The following is a 20432-nucleotide window of genomic DNA, read 5'->3' as shown; positions in this document are numbered from 1 at the left end:
ATTGCATACAAGGCCATCAACAACCTGTCTACTCCATACATTTGTGACCTAGTCTCCTGGTACTTACCTGCATGCAACCTACTCCCCTCTTATCTCCTCTTCCCACAATTGCATACAGGATTTCTCCCACGCATCCTCCCTACTCTAGAACTCTCTACCCCAACATATCAGACTCTCGCCTAACTTGGAAACCTTCAAAAGGAACCTGAAAACCTACCTCTTCTGACAAGTCTACAATCTGCAGTAACCACCAATCCACCAAACCGCTGCACGACCAGCTCTACCCTCAACTACTGTATTATTTATCACCCATCTCTTGTAGATTGTGAGCCCTCACAGGCAGGGTCCTCTCTTCTCCTGTACCAGTCATAACTTTTGTTGTGTAAGATTACTGTGCTCGTTTTTATGTATACCCTTTTCACATGTAAAGCGCCATGGAATGGCACTATATTAATAAATAATAATAATAATCTCTCCGAGTTATTTAAACCTGGCAGACGTTGTAGCAGCTGCCTGAGAACTCAAAGTAAATAAAATCTGACTCTCTTGAAACAAGAATATATGGTTTATTTAGTGGTAGCAATCCAAAATTAAGTAATGTTTCAGTCTCAAACATAGACCTTCAGACGGATTGCTATAGTGTAATAAAGTACAGAATGAGGGTAACAGCTCAGTGATCTAAGGTGCACAATATCTCCGGGCTGCTACCCTCACTCTGGTGATGCAGTACTTTGTTACTTCTGTATCACAGCATTATTTCGTAGTCCTTGTGGGGGATTTCAAACTGTATTTGATTAATCGCTTATTCTATAAACTAAATTCAAATGTTGCAGTATACTGTAAAATGAAAATCTCAGTATCCCTTGGGTCTTCCAGCTTACATATGAACCCATTGGTTCCCCGCAATCACATCACAGGAAGTCGATGGGTTGAGGTGCATTCAGGCACACATTCCATTTAAATGCTGCTGTCAGAAATTAATGAGATTTCAATGGCTAACAGCTATAGATGGAGCTTTGAACCGGCCATGGCTATTATAGATAGATGTTGGCAATCTAATACAGACAGTATCTGCCACGTAAGGAGGGAGCTCAGCTCCTGAACCACCTCCATATGCGAGAATCTCTTCCAAGAATGTAAATAAATTCAGCCTTGCTGAAGCTGACAGCTGAGGATTGCAGCCCCCAGATGTGAGTTTTGTCTGGCTGGTTATCAAAAATAGGGGGATCCCACACCGTTTTTTTAAAATAGCCGTATTTATTTACAGCGCAGGAGTGGCAGATGAATACTCCCATCCGCCGTTCCTGCTGTCATTGTTATTAGCAGCAGCAGGGGTAGGCTGATGGGAGTAATAGTCCCATCAGCCTCTGCATGTTGTCTCTTTTATTAATTAAATGTAACTCTCATCATTCTCCCCTGCGTTCACTGATCGTCGGTAGAGAAGGGAAGAATGAGGAGAGCCCTATTCAGCACCCGGCGTCGGGGAACAGCGCTTACTGTAACGCTTCTTCCCCGGCACTGATGTGTGTCACATGGATGACATCCATGTGTGTTTTGTGTCTGCACATGTGCAAGATGTTTTATGGCCCGTGCTGACATTAAAAAATGGACATGTCAGCGTGTTTTGCCCATGGACACATGGTCCGTGGAAATACACTGATGTGCACATTTTTAGAATGGGGTCACTTTTGGGTATTTTCTATCTTATAGACCCCTCAAAGTGACTTCAAATGTGAGGCAGTCCCTAAAAAAAATTGTGTTGCAAAAATGGAAATCGCTGTTTAACTTTAAACCCTTATAACTAACTAAGAAAAAAATATGTTGGTTGGTTCCAAAATTGCTCTGATGTAAGGTAGACATGTGGGAAATTTTACTTATTACCGTATATATTCGAGTATAAGCCGACCGAAGTATAAGCCGAGACATCTAATTTTGCCACAAAAAACTGGGAAAACTTAATGACTTGAGTATAAGCCTAGGGTGGAAAATGCAGCAGATACCGGTAAATGTCAAGAATAAAAATAGATACCAAAAAAACTAAAATTAGTTGAGACATCAGTAGGTTAAATGTGTTTGAATATCCATATTGAATCAGGAGCCCCATATAATGCTCCATACAGTTCATGATGGGCCCCATAAGATGCTCCATACAAAATACGCCCATATAATGCTCCATACAGTTTATGATGGGCCCCATAAGATGCTCCATAGACACATTTGCCCCGTATAATGCTGCACAAATGCTGATCATTACCCAGTAAGATGCTCCATAAACACATTTGCCTCTTATAATGCTCGACAAATGCTGATTATGGCCCCATAAGATGCTCCATAGAAATATTTGCCCCATACAATGCTGCACAAATGCTGATTATGGCCCCATAAGATGCTCCATAGAGATATTTGCCCCATATAATGCTGCACAAATGCTGATTATGGCCCCATAAGATGCTCCATAGAGATATTTGCCCCATATAATGCTGCACATGGCCCCACAAGATGCTCCATAGAAATATCTGCCCCATATAATGCTGTACAAATGCTGATTATTGCCCCATAAGATGCTCCATAGACTATTATACCTGTTAGGACTGGCGGAACGCACCAAGTATAAGATGTAATGGTATTAGGTGCGTTCGCCGTCCGAGGTCCACTGTGCAGGTGAAAACCCTGCTGCTAGTAGAGACGGACGATATGGCGGTACAATATGAATACACACTTGGGTTAACTTCACCCAGTGTGAAGGAAGCGAACCCTGTTGAGTCACAGGGCCGCGGTACCGCACCAAGAGAATATATTTTAGAGGCACGAGAGTGCGTGCGGTGCCGCACTGGCGGACGCCACTAACCACCCAGGCTTGGGTCAGGAAAGCGCAGAGAAAGCGCACGGCGCCGCACTGGCGGTCACAGCAACTAGACGCTGCTATGTGTGTTTCGTGCTGATGGCTAGTCGGGCGCTAGATAGCTACCATCATCCGCAAACAGTCAACAACACTAGGGAGGGATATTTAGGAGCTTTCATCCTTCGACATACATCCATCTACACACACACATAATATCAAAGACAATACTAGAGCATGGCCGTGCGGCCATGCGAGGCTTAAATAGCTGCAGCATGTTTAGGACCTTACAAAGAAGGACCAATGGAGTGCTGCAGCACCTGAGCATGTGACCCTGGATCTCCACTGAGAGATCTCGCCCTGGGCATGCTCAGAGTGCAAAGCAGGATTTAGTCCTAGCAGCTACAAGGACCTTAGCTGCAGTATCTGATCATGTGAACCTCGATCTCCACTGAGAGATCTTTCTCTGGGCATGCTCAGAATGTGAAAAGCAGGACTTAGCCCCAGAAGCGTCCGCTCGCCGCTGCCCAGCACTGACTTCAATGGGAGAAGCAGGAAACGCAGCAGTAACTCTAAGCACAGAGTCAGACTGAGCGAGACGCTGGGATCGACGTCTCCGCTGAGCAAGCTCACTGCGGCAGGAGAAGAATGGGAGCCTGCAGCGGAGATGGTCCGAGATTCCCCCTGTGCAGAGGCAGGAACTCGACCCCTAACATTACCCCCCCTCCTAGGGCCCCCCCTCCTTGGGCCTCGCTACGTTCGAAGGCAGCAATGAGCTGCGGAGCCCGAATGTGCTTAGCAGGCTCCCAGGACCTGTCCTCAGGGCCATAACCCTTCCAATCCACCAAATAGAATTTTTTACCACGTACCACCTTGTACCCTAAAATAGCGTTCACCTCATCCGTAGACGAACCCGATGTCCCGGCAGATGACTCAGAAAACAGGGACATGTATACGGGCTTAAGGAGGGACACATGAAAGGTGTCGGTGATACCAAGGCGTGGAGGAAGGGCCAGATGGTAGACCACAGGATTAACCTGTTCGAGGACCTTGAAGGGACCAAGTAGCGAGGTGCAAACTTAGTGGACTCTACACGCAGCCTGATGTTACGGGCGGAGAGCCACACTAAATCGCCAGGAGCAAAGGTCGGGGCAGGGCGCCGATGTGCATCGGCGGAGGACCTCATTCTCTCCTTCGAGGCCCGAATGGCATCCTGAGTGCGGTCCCAAATGTCCCGTGCCTCCACTGCCCAGTCTGCCACCCTGGAGTCAGCAGAGGACACGGTCATAGGCACAGGAACCCGCGGATGCTGGCTGTAATTAAGGAGGAAAGGAGTCTGACCAGTGGAGTTGGCTACAGCGTTATTAAGGGCGAACTCTGCCCATGGTAATAAAGATGCCCAGTCATCCTGCCTGGCAGAAACAAAATGTCCTAGATATGTGACCAGAGTCTGATTGGCCCTCTCTACCAACCCATTCGTCTCGGGATGATATGCGGAAGAGAGATTTAACTCAATGCTGAGAAAACGACAAAGCTCTCTCCAGAACCGAGACGCAAACTGGGGACCCCGGTCACTGACAATTTTGTCTGGCATGCCGTGTAGGCGGAAGATGTGTCTTATGAACAACGCTGCCAAGGCCCGTGCAGAAGGTAACCGTGGGAGCGGTACCAAATGCACCATTTTCGAGAAATGATCGGTAATAACCCAAATGACGGTACAGCCGCGAGACTTGGGCAAACCCACTACAAAGTCCATCCCGACCATCTCCCAGGGCCTGTCTGCCACCGGCAAGGGATAGAGTAACCCAGATGGCCGTTATCGAGGAGACTTATTTTTGGCGCATGAGACACATGCCAGAACGTAATCTCTGACATCTCGGAGCATATGCGGCCACCAGTACGTCCTCGCCAGCAGCTCAGATGTCCTTTTTGTCCCAAAGTGTCCACCCACCCTGGAGGAATGAGCCCAAGAGAGAACCTCCGGTCTCAAATTTATGGGCACAAAAGTCTTGCCCGGAGGCACAGACTCAAGCGACACCGGAGCCACGGTTCTCAAGCTCTCAGAAGGAACAATAAGCCGAGGCTCTCCTTCCTCCTCCTCAGATGACACAACAGAGCGAGAAAGGGCATCAGCTCGAATGTTCTTCTCCCCAGCGAGATAATGGAGGGTGAAGTGGAATCGGGAGAAGAATAAGGACCATCTGGCCTGGCGAGAATTTAGCCGCTGGGCTGTTTGCAAATATAGCAAATTTTTGTGGTCTGTGAAAACTTGAAAGGGAAAACGAGCCCCCTCCAAGAGATGTCTCCACTCTGAGAAAGCCAATTTCATCGCTAGCAACTCCCTGTCCCCGATGGAATAATTCCTCTCCGCTGGTGTGAAGGTCTTGGAGAAGAAGAAGCACGGATGCTTCCGACCTTGAGCATCCTTTTGGAAGAGGACTGCTCCAGCACCAACGGAAGAGGCATCCACCTCCATTATAAACGGCTTATCGACATCGGGATGATGTAGGATGGGAGCGCTAGCAAAATGAGACTTAGTAGAAGAAAAGGCCCTGGAGACCTCTTCAGACCACACTTTGGGGTTTGCTCCCTTCTTGGTGAGGGCTACCAAGGGAGCTACCAGAGTTGAGAAGTGGGGAATGAACTGGCGGTAATAATTAATGAACCCCATAAAGCGCTGCACCGCCTTAAGAGAATGGGGCTCTTGCCAGTCCATCACAGCCTGTAGTTTGGCAGGATCCATAGCCAATCCCTGGGCGGAGATGATATAGCCCAGGAACGGTAAAGACTCCTGCTCAAACATACACTTCTCCAACTTTGCATAAAGAGAGTTTGCCCGTAGGAGGTCGAAGACTCTGCCAACATCTCTCCGGTGGGAGTCAATATCTGGAGAAAAGATGAGAATATCATCCAGATAGACTATAACCGAGGTGGAAAGCATATCCCGGAAGATGTCATTGACAAAGTCTTGGAAAACGGCTGGGGCATTACAGAGCCCGAAGGGCATCACCAGATACTCATAGTGCCCATCTCTGATGTTAAACGCCGTTTTCCATTCGTCCCCCTCACGGATGCGAATCAGGTTGTAAGCACCCCGCAGATCTAGTTTGGTAAACACCCTTGCTCCCTGAAGCCTATCGAAAAGCTCAGATATCAAGGGCAAAGGATGCTTGTTCTTAACGGTGATAGCGTTAAGACCCCTGTAGTCTATGCATGGACGTAGTTCCCCATTCTTCTTCTGCACGAAAAAGAACCCTGCCCCAGCAGGTGACACTGACTTCCTGATGAACCCTCTTGCCAGATTCTCTTGAATGTACTGAGACATTGCCTCCGTCTCCGGGAGAGATAATGGATAGACTCGACCCCGGGGAGGCTCAGCACCAGGCAAGAGATCAATCGGACAGTCATAGGGGCATACAACCAATATTGCCTGGGGAGAGAGTATAGATCTGCGGATACCTCCGTAGTAGCAACCTGAACGCACTCTCGGTGACACCTACCCCCACATGATTCACCCCATCCCAGAATTCTGCCTGAGGACCACTCGATGTGAGGAGAGTGGTACCGTAACCAAGGTATCCCCAACAGGACCTCATCAATCCCCTCAGGAATGACGAGCAGAGATATAATCTCCTGATGGGATGGTGACATGGACAGAGTAAAAGGGATGGTCTGATGTGTTATCTGTGCGGGCAGTGTCGACCCAATCACCACTCGTACCGTTACTGGTTGAGGTAGCATAACCAGGGGTATTGCGTGACGTTGGGCGAAGGCAGAAGACATAAAATTGCCCTCCGCCCCAGAATCCACGCAGAGCTCTACCGAGTGGGAGGATGAGCCTAATGTTATTGTCCCCTTAAATGACAATTTGGAGGCAAACGTGTCTAGTGCACCTCCACCTACTACCACTAGACGCTGACGTTTCCTCGACCGCTGGAGACATCTGGTGGCAAGATGTCCTGACTGTTGGCAAACATGACAAACCTGGAGTGCACGAGCGGTCCGGGACTTAGATCCCGCTCGTGACACTACCATAGGCTCATGGGACTCAGGAGCCTGGACTGGAGACTCCAAAGGTTTGGCGAAGGTGGGAGGCAGCCGAAACCTCTGCCTACACTGGGTTCGCTCTAACCTCTGCTCGTGAAAACGGAGGTCAATACGAGTAGACACTGTTATTAACTCTTCCAGTGTGGCGGGAATCTCCCTAGTGGCCAGGGCGTCCTTAACATGGTCAGCCAGCCCCCTCCAAAATATAGGAATAAGGGCCTTATCCGACCACTCCAGCTCAGATGCTAGGGTGCGGAAGTGGACGGCAAAATGGCTGACCAAGGACGAGCCCTGAGTCAATGCCAACAGTTGGAGCGCCGTATCATGGGTGACACGAGGTCCTAAAAAGACCTGTTTCAGAGTGCTCAGGAATAATGGAGCACACTGCACCACATGATCACCACACTCCCACAGCGGCGTAGCCCACTGCAATGCCCTGTCCGACAATAAAGATACGATAAAGCCCACCTTAGCCCGCTCTGTAGGGAAACGAGAGGCCAGAAGCTCGAGATGTATTGAGCACTGACTCACGAAACCCCTACAGGACTTACTGTCACCAGAAAATTTTTCTGGTAGCGGGAGGCGAGATAGCGTCGGTACAGGGGCGGCAGTGGACAAGGTAGCTGCAGCCACACTTGCAGTAGCATCCACAGCTGAGGTTGAACGCTCAAGAGCCGCCAACCTTCCCTCCAGCTGCTGGATGTACCGCTGTGAACGCTGATCGTCCGTCATTACTAGCCAGACCTTGGCGCTAGTATTATGTTAGGACTGGCGGAACGCACCAATTATAAGATGTAATGGTATTAGGTGCGTTCGCCGTCCGAGGTCCACCGTGCAGGTGAAAACCCTGCTGCTAGTAGAGACGGACGATATGGCGGTACAATATGAATACACACTTGGGTTAACTTCACCCAGTGTGAAGGATGCGAACCCTGTTGAGTCACAGGGCAGCGGTACCGCACCAAGAGAATATATTTTAGAGGCACGAAAGTGCGTGCGGTGCTGCACTGGCGGAAGCCACTAACCACCCAGGCTTGGGTCAGGAAAGAGCAGAGAAAGCGCACGGCGCCGCACTGGCGGTCACAGCAACTAGACGCTGCTATGTGTGTTTCGTGCTGATGGCTAGTCGGGCGCTAGATAGCTACCATCATCCGCAAACAGTCAACAACACTAGGGAGGGATATTTAGGAGCTTTCATCCTTCGACATACATCCATCTACACACACACATAATATCAAAGACAATACTAGCGCATGGCCGTGCGGCCATGCGAGGCTTAAATAGCTGCAGCATGTTTAGGACCTTACAAAGAAGGACCAATGGAGTGCTGCAGCACCTGAGCATGTGACCCTGGATCTCCACTGAGAGATCTCGCCCTGGGCATGCTCAGAGTGCAAAGCAGGATTTAGTCCTAGCAGCTACAAGGACCTTAGCTGCAGTATCTGATCATGTGACCCTCGATCTCCACTGAGAGATCTTACTCTGGGCATGCTCAGAATGTGAAAAGAAGGACTTAGCCCCAGAAGCGTCCGCTCGCCGCTGCCCAGCACTGACTTCAATGGGAGAAGCAGGAAACGCAGCAGTAACTCTAAGCACAGAGTCAGACTGAGCGAGACGCTGGGATCGACGTCTCCGCTGAGCAAGCTCCACTGCGGCAGGAGAAGAATGGGAGACCGCAGCGGAGATGGCCCGAGATTCCCCCTGTGCAGAGGCAGGAACTCGACCCCTAACAGTACCCCATATGCTGTTGCTGTGATTAGAAAAAAAAATCACATACTCAAATCTTATCGCTCGGGCCCCCGGCACTTGCTGTATTCACCTGTCCACGTTCCATCATCGGCGCCGCTGTGTCTTCCGCGTCCTCTGCACTGACTGTTCAGGCACGCACACTAATCGCATCATTGCGCCCTCTGACCTGAGCGTCACTGCAGAGGATGCAGAAGACGGAGCGGCACCAACGGTGGAACGGGGGACAGGTGAATATCGCACACTGCCCCCATCATACTCAACTGCTCCTGGCGCGGTCCCTGCACATCCATGGTTCTCCGGGCGCCGGCAGCTTCTTCCTGTATTGAGCGGTTACCTCTACCGCTCATTACAGTAAAGAATATGCGGCTCCACCCCTATGGGAGTGGAGTCAGGTCCATATTCATTACTGTAATGAGCGGTACCATGAGACCACTCAATACTGGAAAAAGCTGTCAGTACCCGCAGAACCAGGGACATGTAGGGACCGCACCAGGAGCAGGTGAGTATTATTAGACAGCTGCCGCTCCCCCTCCCCTGCCGACCCTTGGGAATGACTCGAGTATAAGCCAAGAGGGGCAATTTCAGCCTAAAAAAATGGGCTGAAATTCCCAGCTTATACTCGAGTATATACTGTAAGTATTTTGTGTGACATATCTCTGCGATTTAAGTGCCTGAAAATTCAAATTTGGAAAATTGCCAAATTTCAGCTTTTTCCACAAATAATCTCAAGTCATATCAAATAAATGTTACCACTAGCATGAAGTACAGTATGTCACGAAAATACAATGTCAGAATCACCAGGATCCATTGAAGTGTTCCAGAGTTATTATCTCATAAAGGGATAGTGCCCAGAATTGTAAAAATTGGCTTGGTCATTAACATGCAAATCACCCTAGGTGGTAAAGGGGTTAAACATCTGGTACAAGTGCAGCAGCAACAGTGCCAACAGCACCAGCAACAGTTACAGGAGCAACAGATGGTGCAACAACAGACCAGAAAGCTGCTTATAAAACAGATGCAACAGCAGCACCAGCAGCAGATTATCTTGCCCACAGAGGCAGTTCATGGAAAGCCAGCAGCCCCTCCCCCATGTCCATGTTATGACACATATGTCAGGATGGCAGTAAGATGAGCGATGCAAAAAAAGACTCCAGGTGATTATGTGGAAGTTTTTTTGACTGTTTTTGAGCTGGTAGCAGATTTTGACAAACTACCACCAGAGCACTGGGTGGAGGTGCTGGCTTAATATCTAACTGGCAAGCTCCAAAATGCTTATTATAATTTACAGGAGGCACAAGAGTATGCCAAATTTTGGCACTATGTCGGTCAGAGCACAAAGGGTTCACCACTGGGCTTATTATTGTGACAAACTCCCTCGCTACCAAATGTTTGATTTATTGCATCTTGTACAAGGCATAAACATCATTGAGCATGTTATGGGTAGGATGCAAGAGGAAGCTAGGAAGACAAAACCAAAGAATCTAGATGAACTCTGCTCTGCTATTCCTGATGACTTCATTAATAAATTGTATGAATCATTGTTAAACTGCAAGGATGCAGTCCTTCAAGCTCATGGAAGTCACGCAAAATATTAAATATGACTCTAATAGCACCACAACTTCATTCACCAATGTTATGCAGCATAAATTTTTATTGTAATTTAATTATTTGTTTGAATATCACATTACTTTCTGGGGGGCGACAAAACTTTTGTCTTGCCAAAATCTGACCATTCTGTGTCTATTAACTGATCCATATTTCTGCATTGATGCCCATTTATTTTCTTAACCTAAACCACATTTTGGATGGTTTCAGCTTTCAAAAGAATAATTTATACAACCAATGGATGAATTTAACATCAGATTATAAGCTTTTATTTACATAACATGGATAAGCGACATAACTTCGTCAGGGAGCGTACAATATGACTATTGGATTAGTAAAGGGGCGTCTTGTAGGTTTCTTACTAACCCCTTGGCTTGATATCAGCTGCTAAAATAAAGCTGATATCAACCCCCCAACTATCACCCAACTTGCCAATGCACCAGGGCAACTGGGAAGAGGGAGGCTAAACGCCAGAATTGGCAAATCCTATGGATGTGCCTTTTCTGGGGCATCTGAGAGCTGATGTTTTTTAGTTTGAGAAGTGACCAATATTTGTATCCCCACCAAGCCTAATAATATCAGCCTGTAGCTGTCTGCATAGCCTTTTCTTTTTATTAATTATATTAATTATAGGGTGACCCTACTTTATTTTCAATAACCAGTAAATGCTTAATATACAGGGGGGCAGATATTAATAGCCTGGAAAGCTCCATATGTATTACCCTGGCTATAAACATCAACCCCCTAATGTCCGCTTTCCCTCTGCTGGTTATTAAAATTTCTGGGGATCAAACGCCATTTTTTCTATAAGCAACACATGCAAATCACTGATTATATCTCACTCTCATATTTCTATTTACAGCTCTACAGCATATATCTAATTAACAGTATAATGCCTCTGAACACAAGCTAGCCAAAATCGTCTCTTAGGCCCCCTCATAAGTCCTGGTGATTCTGGTACTGAAAAAAAAAATACTGGTGAGATCCATGGGTGGTCCATGTCTATGTGCCATCCATGTGTACGTATGTGCTTACCATATACATGTGCCTGTGTGCTGTTAGAGTGATATCAGTGTGACACATATGGAATGAAATGCAGCATATAAATTAAAGAGTGTTATGTATTAAAGATGTTCAAAGATACAAATAGATAGCAATGAGGAACATGATATATAGAAATATGTCAGTGTGATGTATAATCAGTGCTTTACATGCTTTTTTTCTGTATTTATTGAGTAAATAAATGAAAAAATAGGGTGGGGTCTCCTTTAATTTTTTGAACCAGTTGAGAGAAATCAGACAGCTGGGGGCTGATGTTATTATTCTAGGAAGGGGCCAATATCCATAAATGTTCCCAGCCTATTAGTATCAGTTCACAACTGTCTGTGTAGCCTTTTCTGGTTATTAAGACGGGGGCCCACCCAAAAAATGATGAGGGGACCCTCTATTTTCAGTAACCAGCAAAGGCTAAACAGACAGCTTTATGTTGATCTTAATAGGCTGGGAAGTGGCCATGGATATTGGCTTCCTCTCAAACTAATAACATCATCCCTCAGCCAACTCATAAATGGTGCATCCATTAGATGCACCAAATCAGGCGCTTACCCTCAGCTCTTCCCGCTTGCCCTGGTGCATTGGCAAGGAGGGTAATGGTTTTGAGGTTGATATCAGCTTTGTAATATCAGCTTGTATTACTAATCCTGTAGTCAAAAGGAAGAAACATACACAGAGAAAAGTCCTTTAATTGTAAAAACCACTCCCTGACCCTCCTTTACCCATTTTTTATGATACAAACAAAAAATAATCCAAAGATGTCTTCTATAAAGTACATCAAATGTCCCACGACAATTCCAAACTCTACATCTGGATGCTGTACTGAAAAGTGACATCAGTAATGTGACCACTCAGTATGGCTGCCAGAACACACTGATGGTAGCTTGAGAATGCAACTGCAGTGACGAGCGGCAATTAAGATTACCGCCGGTCACCAGCAGTGATTCTCATGGTAATCTCTGTGTGAGCTCGCCTGTGAACTGCGATAACCTTACTGACATCACTGCTGACTTGTGTGTATGGTAATAAATAGGAAAAATAGGGTCGGGAAGTGATTTTTACAATTAAAGTACATTTCTCTGTGTGTCTTTATTATTTTTGACTATGGGTTTAGTAATGGGGGTATCTTATAGAAACCTCTCCGTTACTAACCCATGGGCTTGATGTCAGCTGACATTACAAAGCTGACCTAAACCTCAAAACCATTATCCCATTTGATAATGCACCAAAGCAAGTGGGTAGAGCAGAGGCTAAGCGCCAGAATCTAATGGATGCACCATTTCTGAGGGAAGCTGAAGGCTGGTGTTATTAGTCCAGGAAAGCCCCGTCCCAGCCTATTGAGATCAGCCTGGAACTGTCCGTTTAGCTTTTGCAGGCTATTAAAAATATGGGGGACCCCAGATCATCATTTGAGGGGTCACTCTTTTTAATAGCCAGTAAAGTCCAATCACATACTGTAGGTGTGAGCTGATATTAATAGGCTGGACATCTTTATGGATATTGGCCCTTTCCCAGAATAATACCATCAGAGTCCAGCTTTCCCTCAGCTGGATATTAAAAATAAGGAGTACCCCACAACATTTTTTAAAATTTATTTATTTTGAACGTGCTATTCACAGATGGCGGGTGCTGACGACAATTCTCATTAGCGTCGCCTGGTCTGTGTAATCGCAGGGAGACCAGGTGAACATGATAGCAATTGTAGTCAGCAACCGGCAGCTGGGAAAAGCGCTAACTGTACTACTTTCCTCAGCCACTGGAGCATTAAATTCAGGGACATGTCACACGGATGTCACATGGATGTCACAAAGATTTCAAAGATTTCATCAGTATGCACATGTGAGGCATACATTTAGTCCGTGCTACCGGAAAAAAAATGACATGTCTCCGAGTTTGTGAAAAACTTGACATTTGCGCAACACCTCTGAATACAATGTGTGTGCATGTGTCCATATACGGACATACTGTGAATAAACGGATGTTTGAAGGGGGTCTTATATTATATAACTGATAATGTAATCAAGTTGTTCAAGGCCAACACTTTTTTTCTTACCACCATTTTCATAAGTGTAGAGATTGTGTTTAACATATCTTTTATTACGGTACTTTAGTAAATAGTAGCCAAGCAGCTTATGGAAAAAATGTGTTAGCTTCTTTACATCAATTGAGCCAGTAAATAGACCTACAACTGTATTATGTAGCTAGTGACAGGCCCTTTTTCAAAGGTCTCACTTCTCCAAAAGTCTCATTACCAATAAGCATTTCAATCAATATGCTCTGTAATCAGTTTGCTGAACTGAAACTATTGTTTAATGTTTTGTGTATTTCAAAATGACTATTCTCCTTTAATCAATAATAATTATATTTCACGTGATTGTATTTAAAACAGATATTGATGGGAAAGAAGAACGGGGAATGTGTTCTAAGCAAATTGTGCACATATATTTGTTACAAATGTCAGGGGTTCAATGAAAATTCCATCATAAACATGTGTGCTTTTAAAGGTCATATACCTGAAAATGTTAGTATTTTAATATTTGGGAAAAAATATGTAACCTGTGGTTGGATCATATCAATGAAACAGTATTACAAAGAGAATACGTCTATGTGAAATACGGAAAAATGTCGTCCAATTAACCCTTTTGGTATGGAGCCAAATTGTGACCTTAATGAACAATCCCCATTTTTAAAATATGGTGTGTCACTTTATTTGATTATAACTCTGAAATGCTTCTATATATCTCAGTGATTCTGAGAATGTTAATATAAAAAAATGAACAGTATAAAAGTATAAAAAGTGACACAGCACAAAAGTGACAGGATGTCATCACATCATCTTGCTACCTGTTAAATAGTTGGAGATTTGTATTCTCAGGTGAGGTGGGGAAATCAGCAGAGCCACATTCAAATCAGTGCACTGTCTCCTAATCTTGGGTCAGGGAGGGCATTAGGCTGCTAAACCAAGAAATGGACTGTTAAATCAAAAACATACTTTTTTTTCAGTAAAATGTTTCTTTAGCACACCTTAGTGACTGAACCAATTTTGACCTTAATAACCGAGCCAATTTTTACAATTGTGACCTCTGTCATTTTATGAGGTTAAAGCTCTGGAATACTTCAAAGTACTCAACTAATTATGAGATTGTTTTTGTGACATATTATACTTCATGCTAGTGGTAAAATTTATTCGATAAGACTTGCGTTTATTTATGAAAAAAATAGAAATTTGGCACAAATTTTGAAACTTTTGCAATATTCAAAATATACATTTTTGTGCCCTAAATCAGAGAGTCATGTCACACAAAATAGTTATTAAATAACATTTCCCACATGTCTACATTACATCGGGACAATTTTAGAAACATAATTTTTTTTTCGGTAGGAAGTTATAAGGGTTAAACCTTGATCAGCAATTTCTAATTTTTCCAAAAACATTTGCTAAACTATTTTTAGGGACCATATCACATTTGAAATGATTTTGGGGGTTGAATATGACAGAAAATACCCAAATGTGACACCATTCTAAAAACCACAACCCTCAGGGTATGTGCACACGTTCAGGATTTCTTGCAGAAATTTCCTGACAAAAACCGGACATTTCTGCAAGAATTCCGCATGCATTTTTTTGCGTTTTTATGCGTTTTTTGCGTGTTTTTGTGCTTTTTTTTGCGTTTTTTCCCAATGCATGAAATAGCGGGAAAAACGTGAAAAATCAGTAAAATTAATGAACATGCTGCTTTTTTTACCACGATGCGTTTTTTTTTAGCAAAAAAAGGCATCATGTGCACAAAAATTGCAGAATACATTCTAAATGATATGATGCATATGTAGGCTTTTTTTATGCATTTTTATCGCAAAAAAAAACCCCGAAAAAAGGTCGAAAAAAACAGAACGTGTGCACATAGCCTCAAGGTGCTCAAAACCACATTCAAGAAGTTTATTAACCTTTCAGGTGCTTCATGAGAACAAAACCAAAGTGGAAGGAAAAAACTTAACTTTTTTCACAAAACATTTAATTTAGACAAAACTTTTTTTATTTTCACAAGGGTATCAGGAGAAAATGGACAAAAAAATTAATTTGTTGTGCAATTTCTCCTGAGTACATTGATATACCATGTGTGGGGTAAATCCACCGTTTGGGTACATGCAGGGCTCAGGAGGGATGGAGCACCGTTTGACTTTTTGAACATAAAATCTGATAGAATCGATGGTGGGCACCATATCGCATTTGGAGACCCCCTGATTTTCCTAGACAGTGGAAAGCCCCCAATTCTAACTCCAACCCTAACACAGCCCTAAACCCAACCCTAACCTTAACACACCCCTAACCTGAACCCTAATCCCAACCCTAACCCTAACCACAACTCAAACCTTAACAAAAACCCTAGCCCCAACACAATCCTGACCCCAACACAACTCTAAACTCAACCCTAACCCCTAAATCCTAATCCCTAACCCTAACCACAACCATTACCCCAACATGATCATAACCTCAACACAACCCCAACTCCAACACAACCCCATCCCTAGCCACAACCCTAACCTTAACACAACCCTAACCCCAACCCCAATCCTAACCCTAACTGCAAAGAATAGAAAAAATTGCAATTATTTATTTTATAATTTTTATCTAACTAACGGGGTTTTAAAAGAGGGGTTTTATATACTATTTGATATGCTATTTTTTGTTTTGATCACTGTAATAGGGTCTATCACAGTGATCAAAATGAACCAAAAGGAAAATTCTCCTATTATTGCATTGCTTCTAGATCATATCAGAGAAGAGAGAAATTAATTAAACATCTGACTTTTTTTGTGATTGCCATTATCCAGAGAATAACGGCGATCATGTGACAGGGGATGGTAAAAACACACCCAAATCATGTTCTCTTGGGACTCATCTGACCCCGACACTGGGGAGCGCTATACACTTATTTCTCAGCGCTGTTAAACAGTGATGTTGAGGAATAAGGCCTCTTAACTGCTGCCATTTAAAAGCTTATTGGCAGTCGTTAAGGAGTTAATTTTGTAGTTTTCTAAAGGGGTAATAGGAAAAAATTAAATGAGAGATGCAATTTTTTATGCAATTTCTCTTAAACCTGGACTCAATTAAAATGTAACCTTTATTATAAAACTTTATTAAAATTGATATCTACCATAACAATTTAAAGTCTTATCCAATATGTTCCTCAGGCCGGAGTCACAGTACCAAAGAATAAGGCCGAGTGCCATACGAAAAAACATCGCACAGCTCTTGGCCAGTGTTAATCTATGAGGCAGCTCACATGACCCTTTACTTTCTCAGCCATATTCAGCGTGTGTGAAAATCACAGCATGCTGATATTGTCCCCAAGACTCGGCCAAGACTTGTCAACGCAAGCCTATGGGAGCGAAAAAAAAATTGCACAGCACTCAGAGCATGCGAGTGCTGTCTGATTTTTATGCACCTGTGTCTTTTGAAAAGCAGGCAATTCATGTGCCAGATACAGTAAAGTCACAGAGTGACATGTTAGAATAGAATATATAGAATAGATATTTACTAGTGATGAACGAGTGTACTCGTTGCTCGGGTTTTCCCGAGCACGCTCGGGTGGTCTCCGAGTATTTATGACTAGGGTTGAGCGAAACGGGTCGGCCACTTTCAGAAGTCGCCGACTTTTGGCAAAGTCGGGTTTCATGAAACCCGACCCGACCCCTGTGTGGGGTCGGCCATGAAGTCGGCGATCTTCTGAATCTGGAATCGGAATTCCGATACCGATTCCCGATATGTTTAAGATATCGGGAATTGGTATCGGAATTCAGATTTAAGTGTAAAATAAAGAATAAAAATAAAAAATATCGCTATACTTACCCTCTGACGCGCACTGGTACTAACCGGGAACCTTCCTTCCTTCGAATCAGCGCTTTCAGGACCTTGCGGTGACGTCGCGGTGACGTCGCGGCTTGTGATTGGTCGCGCGATCACCCATGTGACCGCCGCGCGACCAATCAGAAGCCGTGACGTCACCGCGACGTCACCGAAGGTCCTGGAAGCGCTGATTCTTAGGAAGGAAGGCTGCCGGAAAGAAGCAGGGCGCGTCCGAGGGTGAGTATATACCCGAGCAACGACTACACTCGCTCACCACTAATATTTACACATGGAATACATAGATATTTAGAGTAGATGTCAGTGACACATACACTACCGTTCAAAAGTTTAGGATCACCCAGACAATTTTGTGCTTTCCATGAAAACTCATACTTTTATTAATCAAATGAGTTGCCAAATGAATTGAAAATCTAGTCCAGACATTGACAAGGTTTGAAAAAAAGATTTTTATTTGAAATAATAATTTTCTCCTTCAAACTTTGCTTTTGTCAAAGAATCTCCCTTTGCAGCAATAACAGCACTGCAGACCTTTGGCATTCTAGCAGTTAATTTGCTGAGGTAATCTGGAGAAGTTTCACACCATGCTTTCAGAAGCCCCTCCCACAAGTTGGTTTGGCTTGATGGGCACTTTTTTGCGTACCATAAGGTCAAGCTGCTCCCACAACAGCTCAATGGGGTTGAGATATGGTCACTGCGCTGGCCACTCCATTACAGATAGAATACCATCTGCCTGCTTCTTTCTAAATAGTTCTTGTATAATTTGGAGGTGTGCTTTAGGTCATTGTCCTGTTGTAGGATGAAATTGGCTCCAATGAAGCGCTGTCCACAGGGTATGGTATGGCGTTGCAAAATGGAGTGATAGCCTTATTTATTCAAAATCCCTCTTACCTTGTACAAATCTCCCACTTTACAAGCACCAAAGCAACCCCAGACCATCACATTACCTCCACCATGCTTGACAGATGGCGTCAGGCACTCTTCCAGCATCTTTTCAGTTGTTCTGCGTCCCACAAAAGTTCTTCTGTATGATACAAACACCTCAAACTGGGATTTGTCTGTCCATAACACTTTTTTCCAATCTTCATATGTCCAATGTCTGTGTTCTTTTGCCCATATTAATCTTTTCCTTTTATTAGCCAGTTTCAGATATGGCTTTTTCTTTGCCACTCTGCCCTGAAAGCCAGCATCCTGGAGTTGCCTCTTCACTGTAGATGTTGACACTGGTGTTTTGCATGTACTATTTAATGAAGCTGCCAGTTGAGGACCTGTGAGGCGTCGATTTCTCAAACTTCAGACTCTAATGTACTCATCTTGTTGCTCTGTTTTGCAGCATGGCCTCCCACTTCTCTTACTACTTTGGTTAAAGTCTGTTTGTGCTCTCCTCTGAAGGGAGTAGTATACACCATTGTAGAAATCTTCAGTTTCTTGGCAATTTCTCGCATGGAATAGCCTTCATTTCTAAGAACAAGAATAGACTGTCGAGTTTCACATGAAAGTTATTTTTTCTGCCCATTTTGAGAGTTTAATGGAACCAACAAATGTAATTCTCCAGACTCTCAATTAGCTCAAAGGAAGTTCAGGTGTATAGGTTCTCTAATCAGCCAAACTGTTTTCAACTGTGCTAACATACTTGATCAAGGCTTTTCAAGGGTATTCTAACAATCCATTAGCCTTCTTACACAGTTAGCAAACACAAAGTACCATAAGAACACTGGAGTGCTGGTTGTTGGAAATGGGCCTCTATAGACCTATGAAGATATTGCATTGCAAACCAGACTTTTGGAGCTAGAATAGTGTTTTACCACATTAGCAATGTATATAGTGTATATTTGAATCATTTAATGTTAGCTTCATTGGAAAAAACTGTGCTTTTCTTTAAAAAATAAGCCCATTTCAAGGTGACCTTAAACTTTTGAACGGTAGTGTATATATATATATATATATATATATATATATATATTACATAGATAGATAGATTTACTTTACTGGCTTCTAAAATGGGGGACCCTAAAAAAAATTACGTAGGGTCCCCCTATAATTAACAACCAGCAAAAGCTATGCAGACAGCTGTGGGCTGATATTAATAGCCTAGGAAGGAGTTATGGATACTTAGCCACCCCAGAAAATGCACATCTCTAATGTGCACACATTGTGGATTTGGTTGCGGATCCGCTGCATTTTTCCGCATGGAAATGCACCAAATCCGCAAAAGCTAGCTCAAGCAATGTTAATCAATGAGAATCCAGAAATGGTGTGTACATTCCACACTGAATCCCAGCATTTTATTTTCCGCAGCACGTCAATTCTTTTTGCTGATCTGCAGCATTTCTGCACCCATTGACTTATATTGAGTCAGTAAAATCAGCAGCTAAACCATAGGTGTACAAAGGTTTGCGGATTTACTGCAGATTTGTAAGCCAAAAATGCTGCAGAAAGAAAGGAGGAAGAGTGTGTGGGTGGAGAATATGTGTGTGGGTGGAGAAAATATGTGAGCGGAGAATATCTGCGTGTCTGTCTGCGTGTGCATGTGGGTGTCTGTGGGTGTCTGTCTGCGAGTGTTTAGCCAGGCATCATCTGATGGGACTACTACTCCCATCCGGCTATGTCTGCTGTCACATATAACAGTGAATCTGTATATCCTTTGAAAAGAGAGCGGATAGGTACATACCATCCCATGCAACAAAATCCTTTATTGTGGCATCAAAATACCAACAGCAGGAAGCTATTACAGACGACGATCGTTTCACGCTTACATTGCACTTCAACAGGTCAAGACAATAAAGGATCTTGTTGCACTGGATGGTGTGTGCCTATCCGCTTTCTCTTCAATGGATATACAGATTCTCTTTCTTTGGAAGTGGCACCCGTAATCCCTGGTGTGTTTGCAGCCTCATTAACCCGAGGTCATACAGCTGTGCCTTCGTCCTGCCTCTCTCCCAGGGTCACATATAACAGTGAGCCGATGATGGGACAGTGTTCCCATCATCCGGCGACTGTGTTCAATTGTAAAACAAAAAAATTCATACTCACCAAACACCTAATCCCCGGCGCCAGCGTCTCCTTCAACAAAAATAAAATAATAAACCAACATATACTTACCATTCTGCCATAGTCCATTTAATAACGAGTGTCCCACGACGATCTCAGGTGTAGAACAGTCACATCCAGAGATTTGACAGCTCTACCCGGCCTCCGGCGATACACTGACAGGAGGTAATCCTCCTGCAGTGTATCACCGCTCCGCCATGAGAGTTCACCAGAGTTCATGCT

Source organism: Ranitomeya imitator, chromosome 1 (assembly GCF_032444005.1).
Source record: "Ranitomeya imitator isolate aRanImi1 chromosome 1, aRanImi1.pri, whole genome shotgun sequence".
NCBI classification, from domain to species: Eukaryota; Metazoa; Chordata; class Amphibia; order Anura; family Dendrobatidae; genus Ranitomeya; species Ranitomeya imitator.
The sequence above is the reverse complement of the archived record's forward strand: the minus strand, read 5'-3'. Positions refer to the sequence as shown.